Source organism: Bombina bombina, chromosome 4 (genome assembly GCF_027579735.1).
Source record: "Bombina bombina isolate aBomBom1 chromosome 4, aBomBom1.pri, whole genome shotgun sequence".
In the NCBI taxonomy this organism is placed as follows: Eukaryota; Metazoa; Chordata; class Amphibia; order Anura; family Bombinatoridae; genus Bombina; species Bombina bombina.
In genome coordinates, this window is record NC_069502.1 from 362,001,277 (window position 1) to 362,021,220 (window position 19,944).

A 19,944-nucleotide genomic window follows, 5' to 3' on the forward strand; every position below is an offset into this window, starting at 1 on the left:
TTACCTACAATTAAATTTAATTAAATAAACTAAACTATAGTACAAAAGAAACCCACTAAATTACAGAAAATAAAAAAAGAATTACAAGACGTTTAAACTAATTACACCTAATCTAAGCCCCCTAATAAAATAATAAAGCCCCCCAAAAATAAAAAAATGCCCTACCCTATTCTAAATTACAAAGTAATCAGCTCTTTTACCAACCCTTAAAAGGGCTTTTTGCGGGGCATTGCCCCAAAGTAATCAGCTCTTTTACCTGTAAAAAAAATACAACCCCCCCAACATTAAAACCACCCACATACCCCTACTCTAACCCACCCAAACCCCCTATAGTGGCGGCGATGATCCAATCAGCCAATCGGATTGAGCTTGCATTCTATTGGCTGATTGGAACAGCCAATAGAATGCGAGCTCAATCCGATTAGCTGATTGGATCAGCCAATCGGATTGAACTTCAATCTGATTGGCTGATTGAATCAGCCAATCAGATTTTTCCTACCTTAATTCCGATTGGCTGATAGAATCCTATCAGCCAATCAGAATTGAAGGGACGCCATCTTGGATGACGTCACTTAAAGGTACCGTCATTGTGTAAAAAGACTTCGGATGAAGAGGATGGCTTCGCGTTGGCTCCTTGGAAGATGGCTCCGCTCCGCTCCGGATGGATGAAGATTGAAGACGCCACCTGGATTAAGACTTCTACTGGATGAAGGACCTCTTCTGCGCACCTTGGGTGAAGATTTCGGCCCGGTTGGGTGAAGACGACTCAAGGTAGGGAGATCTTCAGGGGGTTAGTGTTAGGTTTTTTTAAGGGGGGTTTGGGTGGGTTAGAGTAGGGGTATGTGGGTGGTGGGTTTTGATGTTGGGGGGTTGTATTTTTTTTACAGGTAAAAGAGCTGATTACTTTGGGGCAATGCCCCACAAAAAGCCCTTTTAAGGGCTGTTGAAAGAGCTGATTACTTTTGTTATTTAGAATAGGGTAGGGCATTTATTATTTTGGGGGGCTTTTTTATTTTATTAGGGGGCTTAGATTAGGTGTAATTAGTTTAAACTTCTTGTAATATTTTTTTATTTTCTGTAATTTAGTGTTTGTTTGTTTTTGTATTATAGATTAGTTTATTTAATTGTATTTTAGTTTAGCTAATTGTAGTTAATTTATTTAATTCATTTATTGATAGTGTAGTGTTAGGTGTATTTGTAACTTAGGTTAGGATTTATTTTACAGGTAATTTTGTACTTATTTTAACTAGGTAGCTATTAAATAGTTATTAACTATTTAATAGCTATTGTACCTAGTTAAAATAAATACAAAGTTGCCTGTAAAATAAATATAAATCCTAAAATAGCTACAATGTAACTATTAGTTATATTGTAGCTATATTAGAGTTTATTTTATAGGTAAGTATTTAGTTTTAAATAGGAATAATTTATTTAATTATGTTAAATTTATTTCGTTTAATTAAAATTATATTTAGTTTAGGGGGGTGTTAGGGTTAGACTTAGGTTTAGGGGTTAATAACTTTATTATAGTAGCAGCGACGTTGCGGGCGGGAGATTAGGGGTTAATAATTGTAGGTAGGTGGCGGCGATGTTAGGGAGGCCAGATTAGGGGTTAATACAATTTATTATAGTGTTTGCGAGGCGGGAGTGCGGCAGTTTAGGGGTTAATACATTTATTATAGTGGTGGCGAGGTCCGGTCGGCAGATTAGGGGTTAATAAGTGTAGGTAGGTGGCAGCAACGTTGGGGGGGGGCAGATTATGGGGTAATAAATATAATATTGGTGTCGGCGATGTTAGGGGCAGCAGATTAGGGGTTCATAGGGATAATGTAGGTTGCGGGGGTGTCCGGAGTGGCAGATTAGGGGTTAATAATATAATGCAGGTGTCAGCGATAGTGAGGGCGGCAGATTAGGGGTTAATAAGTGTAAGTTTAGGGGTTCTTAGACTCGGGTTCATTTTAGGGTGTTAGGTGTAGACTTAGAAACTGTTTCCCCATAGGAAACAATGGGGCTGCGTTAGGAGCTGAACGCTGCTTTTTTTCAGCCAGCTCAGCCCCATTGTTTCCTATGGGGATATCGTGCACAAGCACGTTTTTCCAGCTTACCACTACCGCAATCAACGCTGGTATTGAGAGTTGAAGTGGAGCTAAATTATGCTCAACGCTCCCTTTTCTGAGACTAACGCAGCCATTCAGACAACTCTAAATACCAGCTTTGGCTTAAAGGGACAGTATACTGTAAAATAGTTTTTCCCTTAATGTGTTCACAATTGCTTTTTTTACCAACTGCAGAATAAAAAAGTATAAAAATTAGCTTTTTAAGGTTTATTTGTGTATATTAAAGCTCTTATTTTGTGTTTTGAAGCCACAATCTAATAAGATGGGTTGAGCTTGTAGGTATATTCAGATCTCATTACTGTATCACATTGTGTACATATTATAAAACAATCACCAGTACTTGGAGAGAACAATGGAAAACCAACATTTTATTACCTTATCTCTGCTATATCCCACTGGGAGTGTAATTTCTTCTGCTGGCTGTGTTTACAAAGCTTATCTATAGCTTGGACCTGCGGCCACAAACTTTCAGAATAGGTGGGGATACCACAGGCTAAATCAACTATTTCAAATGCCAATATAAGGGTAAAGGAGCTACCTGTAACCAATTTAATACACTCCAGCAGGTTAAGTGGATCATTGGGAACAAATTAAAGGAAAGAAAATTTTTGAGTAAACTGTCCCTTTAAGGGTGCACTGGGAAAAAAAAGCAGCGTTAGCACCGCAGGTCTTTACCGACAAAACTCTAAATCTAGGCGTAAGTTTTTAAATGGTTGAGAAGCCTATCAATAATAGATTCTGTAGATATTGTCTCCCACAGATAAACTAACAGTGAAGTTAAATATGAGTTGGTTATAGATGTTTTTTTAACCTTATATTTGTTTTTATAATTTATATCAAATTTGCTTTTGCATTAAAAAAATGCGTGCAGCCCTCTGGAGTTTGTTGTAGCTGGACAGCCAGGGGACTATGACCCGGTATCATATTGATGTGCTATAGCAGTGTACCTCGGCTCTAAGCATTTTCCTTTTTTTATTCAGCGTCTTTTACATTATAATCTATGCTCAGATCTGTCTTCTGTGTGGTGCTTCTTCCCCACCGTTTGCCTTTTTCAGATTATATATATATATATACTTTATGTGTATATATATATATATATATATATATATATATATATATATATATATATATCTATATAGGATTACGCTATGGAGTAAGCTGTTTTTTTTTCTTAAATCAATGTTTTTTTAATCAACTTTCTAATTCACTCCTATTATCAATTTATCTTCATTCTCTTGGTATCTTTATTTGAAAACACAGGAATGTAAGCTTAGGAGCCGGCCCATTTTTGGTTCAGCACCCTGGGTAGTGCTTGCTGAATCACAAAAGAAAACATTTGGGTTTCATATACCTTTAACTTTATATTTAGTTTTTCACATTTATAGTAAAAGTTATATTTTATTTTGTATTTCCCTTGGGGATTAGTACTGGTATATCTGTATCTAGGGAAACCTAAGGGAGTGCCAATAATTACTCTTCTTTTTCTTTTATTTTGAAGGTTTCTGAGTTGCCTGACGGTCTGTCCAGCGAGAATAGTTTTCTATAACAAAATAGACATGAAGATCCTACAGTTGCATTAACCGTGTTTCAAGCGTTGTTTGCAGTTGTAATTGTTTTACCACCTAGAAATAAGTTCTTGTTTCATGTGCAAGACTTCATATATTGGGCACTTAAAACAACTATAGATGGTAATAGCAGGACACCCACTAATAATATGCTCGGAAAGAAGTCTGTGAAGATGAATGAATTTCAAACATAAGCTCACATTCATGTTGAGGCCCTCCGGCAAACTCACAATCCTGTATGAATGTAGCCATTATGCGCCTGTGATTCGCACATATCATAACATATCCTTTAGCTATTATTATAATTAGACAAGTCAAAATTAAACTTTCATGATTCAGATAGAGCACACAATTGTAAACAACCGTCCAATTCACTTCTATTATCTAATTGTGCACAGTCTTTTTATATTTACACTATCTGAGGCATGAGGCATACACTCCTACTGAGCATATGCAAGAATTTACAGTATATACATATATGTATTTTTTGATTGGATTATGGCTGTCACATGGTGCATTAGGAAGGAAAATGTAGCTAATTTTAAAATTTGGTACACAAAATCTACTATTCATTTGAAATTCAAACTGTGTTTTTGCATTGTCTCTTTATTATGCATTTATTTATTTTGCTAGTTTACTGTATTTGGTGGTCCTATAAAATATGTAAAAGACACTGTGTACAATAAATAATCATTAAACCTTAGTATTTATTTAAAGAAAGCAACCGTTATATATTATTGTAAGAAAAAAAATGATATTGTTATATCATGAAAATGTATCATCAGCTAAAAACATTATTAACAAAATTACCTGTTGAGGACATTTATTTTAAAACAAGCTTGATTAAGTATTGCCACAAAGTACAACATAGACAGAAGAATTCTGAATACTGCAACTTAACAATAAGCATCTTGCAAAGAAAAAAAAATACAACCTGTTAACCACAATAAAGCATTTGACATATTTTGATTGCAGAAATTAAAGGGACATGAAACACATAATATATCTATCATGATTCAGGTACAGCATGTCATTTTAAACAACTTTCTTATTTGCTTTTATTATCACATTTTCTTCATTATCTTGTATCTTTTGTTGAAAAGCAGTGACATAAGCTTAGGAGAGTGCATTTGTCTAGAGCAATATATCGCAGCAGTTTTTCTAACCATTTACAAGAGCACTACCTAGGTATCTCTTCAACAAAGTATAAAAATTCAGACCTTTTTATAGTGATACTCAGCATAGTGGCACAAGAAATCTCTTTATATTTTGTGCTTATTATTTAACAGGCTTATGAATGATAAATTGAGAGTAAATAGGAATATATATATATATATATATATATATATATATATATATATATATATATATGTTGAATGGGTTAGCATATGGTACTTTAGAACAATAAATGTCTGGCTTTATTACAAGGAGACACAATTATATGAGAAGTTCTAGAGTCCTTTCATTTTTTTAACCACACAAAATAACATATTTGAACAAGGAGCAGTGCACACAATTAACACATTTAAGGCAATCCAATGGAGTGATATTATTTTGGAATATAATGATACTGTATTTTTCAGAATACACCGTTTGAGCATTTTTTTTAAGGATTTTGAAATTTATTATCTAAACATTTTGTTCTTGTTTACAAGGCATATCTTAGCAGCTTGCAAACATGTTTTTAATGCAAAAGCAGATTTGATGTTTTGTTCCACAAATTAGTAATGGCTTATACACTTTTCTTCATCACAATGGTGTTTCCACTTGTTTTGTTTTTTGTAAAGGAAAAATAACTATTTTCATTGTATGTTCTTCTTGTTCATTGAATGACACACACACACACACACACACACACACACACACACACACACACACATATATATATATATATATATATATATATATATATATATATATGCTAAACTTATTAAAAAAAAATCCCACAAACATCCTGGTTAAAAATGAAATGGCAAACCCATATATATATCCCAATCAAAGTGCAGGTTACTTCCCCTGGAACACCCGGCTAACTCCCACAGAACACCTACGTCATACTTTAGCTATATTCCCTTTAGAACACACACAGCTAACTCCCTAATACTGCCTACACCTACATCATATTTTAGCTACACTCCCCTGGAACACCCAGCAAACTCCCTAATACAAATTGGTGAGTACAAACTTTGGGGTTTAGCGGTAGGATTTTTTGTTAAGCTTAGTTTTTGTTTTCCCTTTTAGGTTTTTTTAGTATAGGATTTTTTTTTAGAATAGGGCTTTAATTTTTTTTAAATTCCAAAAAAAGTTTAAATCACTTTAGGGCAATGTCCTACTTTTTAGAATAGGTTTTTTCTTTTTAGAATAGGTTTTTATTTTTTGGAGGGCAAATGAGATGTAATTATTTTAGGGCACTGTCCTATTAAATGCCCTTTTCAGTGCAATTTATTTTAGGATAGGGTTATTTCTTTCATGTAATTAGCAAGAGTCCATGAGCTAGTGACGTATGGGATATACATTCCTACCAGGAGGGGCAAAGTTTCCCAAACCTCAAAATGCCTATAAATACACCCCTCACCACACCCACAATTTAGTTTTACAAACTTTGCCTTCCATGGAGGTGGTGAAGTAAGTTTGTGCTAGATTCTTCGTTGATATGCGATTCGCAGCAGGTTGAAGCCCGGTTTTCCTCTCAGAGTGCAGTGAATGTCAGAGGGATGTGAAGAGAGTATTGCCTATTTGAATACAATGGTTTTCCTCTAGGGGATCAATTTCATAGGTTCTCTGTTATCGGTCGTAGAGATTTCTTCTCCTACCTCCCTTTTCAGATCGACGATATACTCTTATATACCATTACCTCTACTGATTCTCGTTTCAGTACTGGTTTGGCTATCTACTATATGTAGATGAGTGTCTTGGGGTAAGTAAATCTTATATCTATTTATGACACTCAAAGCTATGGTTGGGCATTTTATATGTAAAATTCTAAATATATGTTTTAAACTTATATTTGCCTTGATTCAGGATAATCAGTTTTCCTTCTTTCAGACTGTCAGTTTAATTTTTTGGGAAAATGCATATGAATAAATATTTTTTCTTACCTTAAATATTTTGAATTGACTTTTTTCTTTGCGGGCTGTTAGGCTCACGGGGGCAGAAAATACTTCAATTTATTGCGTCATTTTTGGCGCGACCTTTTTTGGCACATTGTTGACGCCGGAAGTTTTCACGTGGTTGCGTCATTTTTGACGTGTGTGTTACAGACATTTTTTTTGCGCCAAAAAATATGGGCGTCGTTTTTGGCGCCAAACAATGTGAGCGTCATACTTGGTGCCAAAAAATGTGGGCATCATACTTGGCGCCAAAAAAGTGGGCGTCATTCTTGGCACCAGTTTTTCACATTATTTCAGTCTCATTTTTTTGTTGCTTCTGGTTGCTAGAGGCTTGTTTGTTTTGCATTTTTTCCCATTCCTGAAACTGTCATTTAAGGAATTTGATAATTTTGCTTTATATGTTGTTTTTTCTATTATATATTGCAAGATGTCACAACCTGACCCTGGATCAGAATCTACTTCTGGAAAGACGCTGCCTGATGTTAGTTCTACCAAAGCTAAGTGCATTTGTTGTAAACTTTTGGTAACTGCTCCTCCGGCTGTAGTTTGTGTTAGTTGTCATGATAAACTTTCTAACGCAGATAATGTCTGCATTAGTAATAATCCATTACCTGTTGTTTTTCCTTCAACATCTAATGTTCAGGATGTTCCTGTTAATGTAAGAGAATTTGTTTCTAATTCTATTAGGAAGGCTCTGTCTGTTATTCCTCCTTCCAGTAAATGTAAACGGTCTTTTAAAACTTCTCATATTTCAGATGAATTTTTAAATGACCGCCATCATTCTGCCTTATCTATTTCTGATGAGGATCTCTCTGGTTCAGAAAATTCTGCCTCAGATATTGACACTGATAAATCTTCATATTTATTTAAGATGGAGTTTATTTGTTCTTTACTTAAAGAAGTGTTGATTGCATTAGATATGGAGGAGTCTAGTCCTCTTGATATTAAAACTACTAAACATTTAAATTCAGTTTTTAAACCTCATGTAGTTATTCCAGAAGTTTTTCCAGTTCCTGATGCTATTTCAGAAGTAATTTCTAGGGAATGGAATAGTCTGGGTACTTCATTTACTCCTTCACCAAGGTTTAAGAAATTGTACCCTTTGCCATCTGACAGATTAGAGTTTTGGGAAAAAATCCCCAAAGTTGATGGGGCTATCTCTACTCTTGCTAAACGTACTACTATTCCTACGGCAGATAGAACTTTGTTTAAGGATCCTTTAGATAGGAAGCTTGAATCCTTTCTAAGGAAGGCTTATTTAAGTTCAGGTAATCTTCTTAGGCCTGCTATTTCTTTGGCTGATGTTGCTGCAGCTTCCACTTTCTGGTTGGAGGCTTTAGCGCAACAAGTGTCAGACCATAATGCTTATAGCATTGTTAAACTTCTTCAACATGCTAATAACTTTGTTTGTGATGCCATTTTTGATATCATTAGAATTGATGTCAGGTATATGTCTTTAGCTATTTTAGCTAGAAGAGCTTTATGTCTTAAATCTTGGAATGCAGATATGACTTCTAAGTCAACATTGCTTTCTCTTTCTTTCCAAGGTAATACATTATTTGGTTCACAGTTGGATTCAATAATTTCAACTGTTACTGGGGGGAAGGGAGCCTTTTTGCCTCAGGACAAAAAATCTAAAGGTAAATATAGGGCTGCTAATCATTTTCGTTCCTTTCGTCAGAATAAGGAACAAAAGCCTGACCCTTCCTCTAATCCAGCTCTTGTCTAATCTCTGTGGTTCACATCCCAGGTATAGACAATTGGGAAGCGGATTATCTCAGTCGCCAGACGCTACATCCGGGCGAATGGTCTCTTCACTCAGAGGTATTTCTTCAGATTGTTCAAATCTGGGGACTTCCAGAACTAGATCTGATGGCCTCTCATCTAAACAAGAAACTTCCCAGGTATCTGTCCAGATCCAAGGATCCTCAGGCGGAAGCAGTGGACGCGTTGTCGCTTCCTTGGAATTATCAACCTGCTTATATCTTTCCGCCTCTAGTTCTTCTTCCAAAAGTGATTTCCAAAATCCTAATGGAGCGTTCGTTTGTACTGCTGGTGGCTCCAGCATGGCCTCACAGGTTTTGGCATGCAGATCTCGTTCGGATGGCCAGTTGCCAACCTTGGACACTTCCGTTAAGGCCAGACCTTCTATACCAAGGCCCATTTTTCCATCAGGATCTCAAATCATTAAATTTGAAGGTATGGAGATTGAACGCTTGATTCTTAGTCATAGAGGTTTCTCTGACTCAGTGATTAATACTATGTTACAGGCTCGTAAATCTGTGTCTAGGAAGATTTATTACCGAGTCTGGAAGACTTACATTTCTTGGTGTTCTCATAAATTCTCTTGGCATTCTTTTAGAATTCCTAGAATTTTACAGCTTCTTCAGGATGGTTTGGATAAGGGTTTGTCTGCAAGTTCCTTGAAAGGACAAATCTCTGCTCTTTCTGTTCTTTTTCACAGAAAGATTGATAAACTTCCTGATATTCATTGTTTTGTACAATCTTTGGTTCGTATCAAGCCTGTCATTAAGTCAATCTCTCCTCCTTGGAGTCTTAATTTGGTTCTGAGGGCTTTACAGGCTCCTCCGTTTGAACCTATGCATTCTCTGGATATTAAATTCCTTTCTTGGAAATTGTTGCTCCTTTTAGCCATCTCTTCTGCTAGAAGAGTTTCTGAATTATCTGTTCTTTCTTGTGAATCTCCTTTTCTGATTTTTCATCAGGATAAGGCGGTATTGCGGACATCATTTAAATTTTTACCTAAAGTTGTGAATTCTAACAACATTAGTAGAGAAATTGTTGTCCCTTCATTGTGTCCTAATCCTAAGAATTATCTGGAGAGATCTTTACCTTCTTTGGATGTGGTTAGAGCTTTGAAATATTATGTTGAAGCTACTAAAGGTTTCAGAAAGACTTCTAGTCTATTTGTTATCTTTTCTGGTTCCAGGAAAGGTCAGAAGGCTTCTGCCATTTCTTTGGCATCTTGGTTACAGTCTTTGATTCATCATGCTTATGTAGAGTCGGGTAAGTCCCTGCCGCAAAGGATTACGGCTCATTCTACTTGGTCAGTTTCTACTTCCTGGGCTTTTCGGAATGAAGCTTCTGTTGATCAGATTTGCAAAGCAGCAACTTGGTCTTCTTTGCATACATTTACTAAATTCTACCATTTTGATGTTTTCTCTTCTTCTGAACAGTTTTTGGTAGAAAAGTACTTCAGGCAGCTTTTTCAGTTTGATTCTTCTGCTTATTATTTCAATTTTTTTGATTTGGGTTGTGGATCTTTTTCAGCGGAATTGGCTGTCTTTATTATATCCCTCCCTCTCTAGTGACTCTTGCGTGGAAGTTCCACATCTTGGGTATCTGCTATCCCATACGTCACTAGCTAATGGACTCTTGCTAATTACATGAAAGAAAACATAATTTATGTAAGAACTTACCTGATGAATTCATTTCTTTCATATTAGCAAGAGTCCATGAGGCCCACCCTTTTTTGAGGTGGTTATGATTTTTTTTGTATAAAGCACAATTATTCCAATTCCTTATTTTTGATGCTTTTGCTCCTTTCTGTTCACCCCACTTCTTGGCTATTCGTTAAACTGAATTGTGGGTGTGGTGAGGGGTGTATTTATAGGCATTTTGAGGTTTGGCAAACTTTGCCCCTCCTGGTAGGAATGTATATCCCATACGTCACTAGCTCATGGATTCTTGCTAATATGAAAGAAATGAATTTATCAGGTAAGTTCTTACATAAATTATGTTTTTTTAGTTTAGGGATTACTTTTATTGCAGAATGGGGTTGTAGTTTTGTGTACAAAAAAAGAGTTAAATCGCTTTAGGGCAATGCATTACAAAAAGCCCTTCTAAGGGCTATTGTTATAGTAACTTGTAGTAACTTGAAGTGTTAGTATAAGGATTTTTTTTTTTTGGGGGGGGGTTTAAAGGGGGCCTTAGTTTTAGTATAGGCATAACTGTGTTTTTTATTTTTGGTAGTGTTGTTAGGTATGTAGTGTAGAAGTAGTTGGGGGTTTGTGGCAGATTAAGGGATTAATAATAAATTAGGGGGTTTATTGCGTTGTGGGGTTGTGGGAATCCAGGCATAGACCCATTGCTCAGTGTGCCTAGAAGGATATGGCTGCACCTCACTGAAGAGGCCCACACTAGGCCGAAACGTACGTCTTGAGTTTTGCCGTTTATCTCATTCAGAGAGGGATTGCCTGGTATTTTGGGGCTGGACTGTACTGTTAAGTCAGGATCAGACTGATATGCTACAGGAAAGTTCTTCTCTGTGAAAGGCACATGTTGATCAAAAAGAGGCTGCTTCTTAGGTGGTAACTAGCCATAGAACAAGCTATTATGCTATTGTTCGTTCCCAGGTTGAGTACTTCTCTCTTTATATTTAAACTTGGGGCAGTCAGATTTAGAACTTTCTTTTTATCGGTTTGCTTCTGAGTAAAACATTTTATACAGTTTTGTCTCAACCTTTTCTGGTAGCCCCAGGTTTTATCCTGAGGTCTGTTTAACACCAACTTTACTATATTGTCATATTTTTTTTTTTTTTTTATTGAGGTATTAACAAAACATCATCAAGTAAACATGTTACATAAGTATTCAAAAACATTCCTTTAGATTATGGCATTACTCAAGAGTACAAAATTATGCTATAGTCACATGCAGGTATACATTTTTCCTGAGAAAACACAAAGCTATATCTCTATATTTACACGTAACAAACAAAACTGAAACCTCATTTTCTGCTTTATATTATGAAACATTTAGGAATATTCAAGCATTGTCTAAAATATAGTGTAAATACCTCAAATTTTCAAAATAAGTTCTGTTTTAGAGGAAATAAAAGAAATCTCACATCTTCAAACTTTGTTATGTTTTGGAACATTCCATAGATATATATAACTATTATTACAGCGTGTATGAAGTTGAGGAATGTCATAGTGCTAGTTTTAATTAAGGTTGCGGTACATGCAAGATAAACCGCTTAGGTAGCCCTACCAAACAGGTAGGTACATTATATATGAGTGGGGAAGGGAGGAGGGGGGAGGTGGCAGATAGTATTGACCACAAGCAATGGGCGTAGAGTAGCTGATGATGAGAAATAGTAATAAGAATAAGACTCATCGTGTAAGGTGACTTAAAAAATTAATAGTCATTTGGCGTCAGCTAGAGTGGGCTATGATATGGAAATGTACATCATGGTGGGGGAGAGAGAATCAATTTTAATAGAAATTTGTAAATAAACCTTGAGGAGACAAACCGAGTTTAAATGCTCATAAATGGGAGCTGATTAGATGATAGCTCGTTAGATATGGTGTGAGTTGGAAAAGGAGACGAACTATACATACTCGCTGTGTCTGCTTTTAAATTTTTTTAACAATATACCTAGGACCCTTTTATAAAATAGAAGCATCTCTAACACAGGATAATTGTTATCACGGCTTAGAGCAAGATCCAAAACTCTTCTGCATAGCCATACACTAGTATATTAAAGGCGCCACGCTGCCCCGGCCGCAGGCAGCACTGCACCCTAGTTAAAAGCTATGTCCAACTCCAGGGGTAAGAGTAATGTATAAGAGTCAGCAAAAGGCCATTGATGGCGAGCTTTGTTACCTACTGACTATCGAAGCAGCACACCCTGCTCATATTCTGGTACATTGAGCAGGAAATATTATACTAAAAGGGATGACTGCTATTCCAAACAGCAACAAACAACAATATTAAGAAGATTTAGAGTGTAGCTATGCCAAGCTATAGCAATAGTTAAAGCTGGGGAATAATAATTTTAATACCCCTTATGTTGAAAGGATGATCTAAGCTTAAGGGTTCATTAGTTTCGCTAGGTAATAAGTTGCTATAAAATGCAAGCTAATCTAGTAAACATACTCTAAGGTTCCATTCCTATTCATTTTACTTAACATCCTCTCTTGGAACAAACATTACTGTCGTCACATAGGACTTAAATCCTGTGAAAAAAGAATAATTAAAAAGGGCAACAAGCACGCGTACTAATAACCTGTAAGAAGACAAATGGTAAAGCATAGACAAACCAAATAAGTCAACAGTGCCTCCCAACCTGTAGGCTGTAATATAAGACATCCTAGGTCATTAATAGTTTAAGCAGAAATCTCACACCTGTAGCTGAATACAGATAATAGTAATACACACAGTAATACATTTAACATCAACCAATCTGATTGTCATTCGTTCACTGAGAAATATATAGAGTTAAACTAAACATAACAGAACAGGGATTATACGAATTTTCAGAAGAGCAGCTTATATTAAACTGTAAACAGATAGAATTTCAGTTCAGCATTGAAGAACGTAATTGTAGAGCTACTATAGACAAGAAACCAAAAAGCCTTATTACGGTAGCATAGAAGTGACATACAGTTTATATATTTTAGCACAACAAGCAGTCCCACTAGTCATTGAGAGGGTAAATGTTCAAACTCCTCATATGCGATAACTGTTGCAAAGTGCATATAACTTTAGGAGTAGATATATATAAGACAGCACTGAACTTACTGTAATAACTAAACCATTTGAACTTTGTGAAGTATTAAACATAGAAATGCAGTTGTGGCTGCAACAATGGTTAAACAGTGTTCTGTGAGTTTACCCCACACCGGTAGCTAAAATTATGTGGTAGTCTCTCAGTTTTTGAGTCGCCTCTCCGGATCTCAACATGGACCTCAGTACGACAGCATAGTGCGCAGCGTATAAAGGCAACACGGATAGTGTGGGGCCACTTCTGTACAGCCCTCCTTTTACCGGGAATTGGTAGTGTGTTCTCAAGGTAAGGCTCTTAAGCGTATCCCTCTCGATCTCCTGGTTTAGAATAAGGGCTGAGTGGGTGTCAGTAAAACTCTCCCAGTTACGCATTGCGGCTATGGTAGTAGTGGTTTCCAAGCCCTCAGCGTATGCGATTGTATCCTTCCCCTCTACTGCTGTAGATAATGCGCTGTCTAGAGCCGGCTCTCTCTTGGCGCTGTGACAGATATAAGTTAAGTCCCGGGACTCCAAACCTCCGCCATCTCCGCCATCTCGGTCCATCAAATCTGGGCTTTGAACAAGAGGTGGTGGGGTGGTTATAGGCTGGAAAGCTTTAAGTAACGTTGCTTCCAGAGCAGTGTGATGATCCTCCACAAGACAGAGCAAATCCTCTAGGAAGCCGATAGTGAACTCCATGTTAAATTGCCGTTTAGCGTTGTACTGAACGTAGTCTGCAGTCTTGTACTTTGGTTTAGATAGTATCCGCGTGGTCTCAAAAATGGCCGGCCTGGAGCTGTGTGCTGGCCTTTTCGGCAGATAGTATTTTCTGATTTCAAGTGCCTTAGTGCATCTCAGGTAGCAATATCTTGATCTTTGGTACTAGATAGGCCTGTGATAGCATTTTAAGCTGGATTGAACAGTATGATAACAAAATAATAAAACATTGTGATGGAGCTGAAGTGATATGCGTCTGTTCAGTTACCAGGCTTGCTCCGCCCCCTATTTTCATATTTTTTGACCCTTTATTGTTTGACCATTATGAGCTGACACACAGCTAACATATGCTGCTACTATACTATACTATAATTTACTCCTTCACCACTAAGAGATCAGTTGTCTAGATCAAACATGTTGTAAAGAAACTTTCTGCAACACAATTCCACACACACATACAACAGTTCAGTGATTGTTGTGACAATAGCCTCACTGCCCCTTTGATGACAACACATCACTGTGAGCAGCATAAACAGCTTTCAGATGTACAGATGGGCTGTTGGGCTATGGATGGGGCTTTAATGTGACATAGTTACAGTCCTGTAAACACTTTAACAGATACATTTATGTTATTAGAAGACTATCACTCACAGTCAGTATTCAGTAATTTTCTTCTTCCACTTTCCCGCTACTCTGACTCTGAGGGCGGCCGTTGCATCACTTGATTTGGGCACTCCCCCCCAACCCCACAAAACAAATGTGGTGCTGAATGCGTCAAGGAACAGAGTGACCACAGTCAGGGACTCAGTCTCAGGGTAGTCCTCCCGGCTCGACCTCAGATCCTCCTGAGTCTCTCCCTGGTGCAAAATGAGAGGTAACGGTGCTGTTGCTGTCTCGCTGAACCCGCCCACAGCCTCTGTATTAAAACAACAACAAAAGTTACTGAATTGTTTTTTTACATTAAAATACACTGACAGACTCTCTCATACTGAAACTACAAATGTGGATCAGGCCAAATCTACAAAGACACAATATAGACAAGTTCAATTTTAGACCTGTACCCATTAATGTCGTTAAGAAACACCTTAATAATCTAAAAATGAAAAACCCGTCTGGACCTGATCAAATCCCAGCAACGCTGTTGAAGCTCAGTGCGCCAGCAATAAACCTGTCACAGTATTGTCAAAAATCTTAGAAAAATGCGTCCATACACAACTATGTGAGTATTACCAACAATCTAGCTATATGACCCCTGTTCAATCGGGTTCTCGCCCAAATCACTCCACTACAACTGCCCTCCTAAACCTTTGCAACAACATCCAAACTGGCATGGAACAAGGAGACCTAACTGGAGCTATTTTTCTTGATTTTGCAAAGGCCTTTGACACAGTAGACCACGACATACTACTGCTCAAACTAAAAAAACTCAGGTGTTGGTGATCGTCCGCTAACCTAGTTTCGATCATATGTATCGGATCGATCACAGTATGTCTCCATTTCTGACAGCGACTCCCTCCCTCTCCCAGTCCCGTGTGGTGTTTCCCAAGGTTCCATTCTCAGCTCCCTACTATTCACATTATTTATAAATGATCTGCCTAATGTCTGCAAATCCTCAACTGTACACATGTACGCAGATGAAACAGTAATCTATGCAAACAAATCCGATCTGCCCCAGCTTGAGGCAGTGCTCCAAGACCAGTTCACAGAGGTAGAAAAGTGGATCTCAAAAAACAAACTCTTCCTAAACACTGACAAAACTGTCACAATGATCTTTTTGAACGGTACCTAAATTACCCAAACTACAAAATTCCCATCTATGCATTAAAATAAAATAAAATTGCACACTGACCGCAGTCCACTCTTTCAAATACTTGGGTATGTTGTTAGACCCCAATCTATCTTTTGGCCTCCAAATAGAAAAACTTGCATCTAAACTCTATCCAAAACTAGGTGTCCTGCACAGAAACAAATCCTGCCTCCGCCCTGCAGTAAAGGAACAGATTGTACAGCAAATGCAGATGCCAATCATGGATTATGGAGATGTAGTATATGCACCTGCACCGCAAACTCACCTTAATAACTTTAATAAACTGTTTAACTCGTTCTGCTGCTTTGTGCTACAATGTAACTACAGGACCCACCATTGTGACATGCTAAAATAACTAAACTGACTGCAACTGGAATCCAGACGCACCCTCCATCTTTCCAGCCTTGTGTTTAAGAGCTTTTCTGGGAAGCTCCCACCCTACCTGAGCAGAATGCTCTCCCCCCGGCTGTTCCCACCTCCTATAACCTCCGATCCAGTACCAGCACATTATTTAGTCTGCCTCCATATAAAAAGAAAGCAGCTCAATCCTCCTTTCTTTCATGTAATTGGCAAGAGTCCATGAGCTAGTGACATATGGGATATACAATCCTACCAGGAGGGGCAAAGTTTCCCAAACCTCAAAATGCCTATAAATACACCCCTCACCACACCCACAATTCAGTTTTACAAACTTTGCCTCCTATGGAGGTGGTGAAGTAAGTTTGTGCTAAGATTTCTACGTTGATATGCGCTTCTCAGCATTGTTGAAGCCCGATTCCTCTCAGAGTACAGCGAATGTCAGAGGGACGTGAAGGGAGTATCACTTATTTGAATACGATGATTTCCCTAACGGGGGTCTATTTCATAGGTTCTCTGTTATCGGTCGTAGAGATTCATCTCCTACCTCCCTTTTCAGATCGATGATATACTCTCAATTTACCATTACCTCTACTAATAACTGTTTTAGTACTGGTTTGGCTATCTGCTATGTGTGGATGGGTGTCTTTTGGTAAGTATGTTTTTATTACTTAAGACACTCTCAGCTATGGTTTGGCACTTTATGCAATTATATAAAGTTCTAAATATATGTATTGTACTTATATTTGCCATGAGTCAGGTTCATGTATTTCCTTCTGCAGACTGTCAGTTTCATATTTGGGAATGTACGCGGGTGCGTCAAATGCTAGACTTTATTGCGTCATTTTTGGCGCGAACTTTTTTTGGCATGAAAAAATATGTTTATGACGCAACTTTGTCATTTCCAGCATCATACGTGACGCCGAGACCTTTCACACGGCGGCGTCATTAGGGACGCAAGTGTGTCATTTCCGGTCATTTTTGGCGCCAAAAAAGTTTACGTTACGTTGTGCGTTATCCAAATTTTTTTCATTATTTCAATACTCCATTGATGTTTGCCTCCTGTTTTTTTCCCTATCAAGAGGCCTATGCTTTTGCATTTTTTCCCATTCCTGAAACTGTCATTTAAGGAAATAGATAATTTTGCTTTATATGTTGTTTTTTCTCTTACATTGAGCAAGATGTCCCAATCTGATCCTGTCTTTGAAGTTTCTGCTGGAACATTGCTGCCTGACATCGGTTCTACCAAAGCTAAGTGCGTTTGTTGTAAAATTGTAGAAATTATTCCACCGAATGTCATTTGTAATAGTTGTCATGATAAACTTTTACATGCAGATAGTCTTTCTATCAGTAATAGTACATTGCCAGTTGCAGTTCCTTCAACTTCTAATGTGCATGATATACCTGTAAATTTTAAAGAATTTATTTCTGAATCTATTATGAAGGCTTTGTCTGCATTTCCACCTTCTAATAAACGTAAAAGGTCTTTTAAAACTTCTCATTTAGCTGATGAAATTTCAAATGACCAACAACATAATAATTCATCCTCTTCTGATGAGGATCTATCTGAAACAGAAGATCCTTCCTCAGATATTGACACTGACAAATCTACTTATTTATTTAAAATAGAGTATATGCGTTCTTTATTAAAAGAAGTGTTAATTACTTTGGATATTGAGGTAACCAGTCCTATTGACGTTCAGTCTAATAAACGTTTAAATGCTGTTTTTAAACCTCCTGTGGTTTCCCCAGGTGTTTTTCCCATTCCTGAAGCTATTTCTGATATGATTTCTAGGGAATGGAATAAGCCAGGTACTTCCTTTATTCCTTCTTCAAGGTTTAAGAGATTGTATCCTTTACCAGCAAAATCTATAGAGTTTTGGGAAAAGATCCCCAAAGTTGATGGGGCTATTTTGACTCTTGCTAAACCTACCACTATTCCTATGGAAGATATCACTTCCTTTAAGGATCCTTTAGATAGGAAGCTTGAATCTTATCTAAGGAAGGCCTATTTATATTCAGGTCATCTTCTCAGACCTGCTATTTCTTTGGGTGATGTTGCGGCTGCATCAACTTTTTGGTTGGAAAATTTAGCGCAACATGAATTGGATTCTGACATATCTAGCATTGTTCGCTTACTGCAACATGCTAATCATTTTATTTGTGATGCCATTTTTGATATTATCAAAATTGATGTTAGATCCATGTCTTTAGCTGTATTAGCTAGAAGAGCTTTGTGGCTTAAATCTTGGAATGCTGATATGACATCTAAATCTAGATTACTATCTCTTTCTTTCCAAGGTAATAATTTATTTGGTTCTCAGTTGGATTCTATTATTTCAACTATCACTGGAGGAAAAGGAGTTTTTTTGCCTTAGGATAAAAAACCTAAGGGTAAATCTAAGGCTTCTAACCGTTTTCATTCCTTTCGTCAGAATAAGGAACAAAAACTCAATCCTCCTCCCAAGGAATCTGCTTCCAGTTGGAAGCCTTCCTCAAATTGGAATAAATCCAAGGCATTTAGGAAACCAAAGTCTGCCCCTAAGTCCGCATGAAGGTGCAGCCCTCATTCCAGCTCAGCTGGTAGGGGGCAGATTAAGGTTTTTCAAGGATTTTTGGATAAAATCTGTCCAAAATCATTGGATTCAGAGCATTGTCTCTCAAGGGTATCGAATAGGATTCAAAGTAAAACCTCCTGTGAGAAGATTTTTTCTCTCACGCATCCCTGTAAATCCAGTAAAAGCTCAGGCTTTTCTGAAGTGTGTTTCAGACCTGGAGTCTTCAGGGGTAATCATGCCAGTTCCTCCTCAGGAACAAGGTTTGGGGTTTTATTCAAACCTATTCGTTGTACCAAAGAAAGAAAATTTGTTCAGACCAGTTCTGGATCTGAAAATTTTGAATCGTTATGTAAGAGTACCAACTTTCAAGATGGTGACTATAAGGACTATTCTGCCTTTTGTTCAGCAAGGACATTATATGTCCACAATAGACTTGCAGGATGCATACCTTCATATTCCGATTCATCCAGAACATTATCAGTTTCTGAGATTCTCTTTTCTAGACAAGCATTACCAATTTGTTGCTCTTCCATTTGGCCTAGCAACAGCTCTAAGAATCTTTTCAAAGGTTCTGGGTGCCCTACTATCTGTAATAAAAGAACAGGGTATTGCGGTGTTTCCTTATTTGGACAATATCTTGGTACTAGCTCAGTCTTTACATACTGCAGAATCTCACACGAATCAACTAGTGTTGTTTCTTCGGAAACATGGTTGGAGGATCAATTTACCAAAAAGTTTCTTGATTCCTCAGACAAGGGTCACCTTTTTAGGCTTCCAGATATATTCAGTGTCCATGACTCTGTCTCTAACAGACAAGAGACGTTTAAAATTGGTCGCAGCATGTCGGCTCCTTCAGTCTCAGTCATTCCCTTCAGTGGGTATGTACATGGAAGTTTTAGGTCTCATGACTACAGCATCGGACGCAATCCCCTTTGCTCGTTTTCACATGAGACCTCTACAGCTTTGTATGCTGAATCAATGGTGCAGGGATTATACAAAGATATCACAATTAATATCCTTGAATCCCAATGTACGACACTCTCTGACATGATGGATAGATCACCATCGTTTGGTTCAAGGGGCTTCTTTGGTTCGCCCAACCTGGACTGTGATCACAACAAATGCGAGTCTTTCAGGTTGGGGAGCTGTTTGGGGGTCTCTGACAGCACAAGGGGTTTGGAAATCTCAAGAGGCGAGATTACCAAT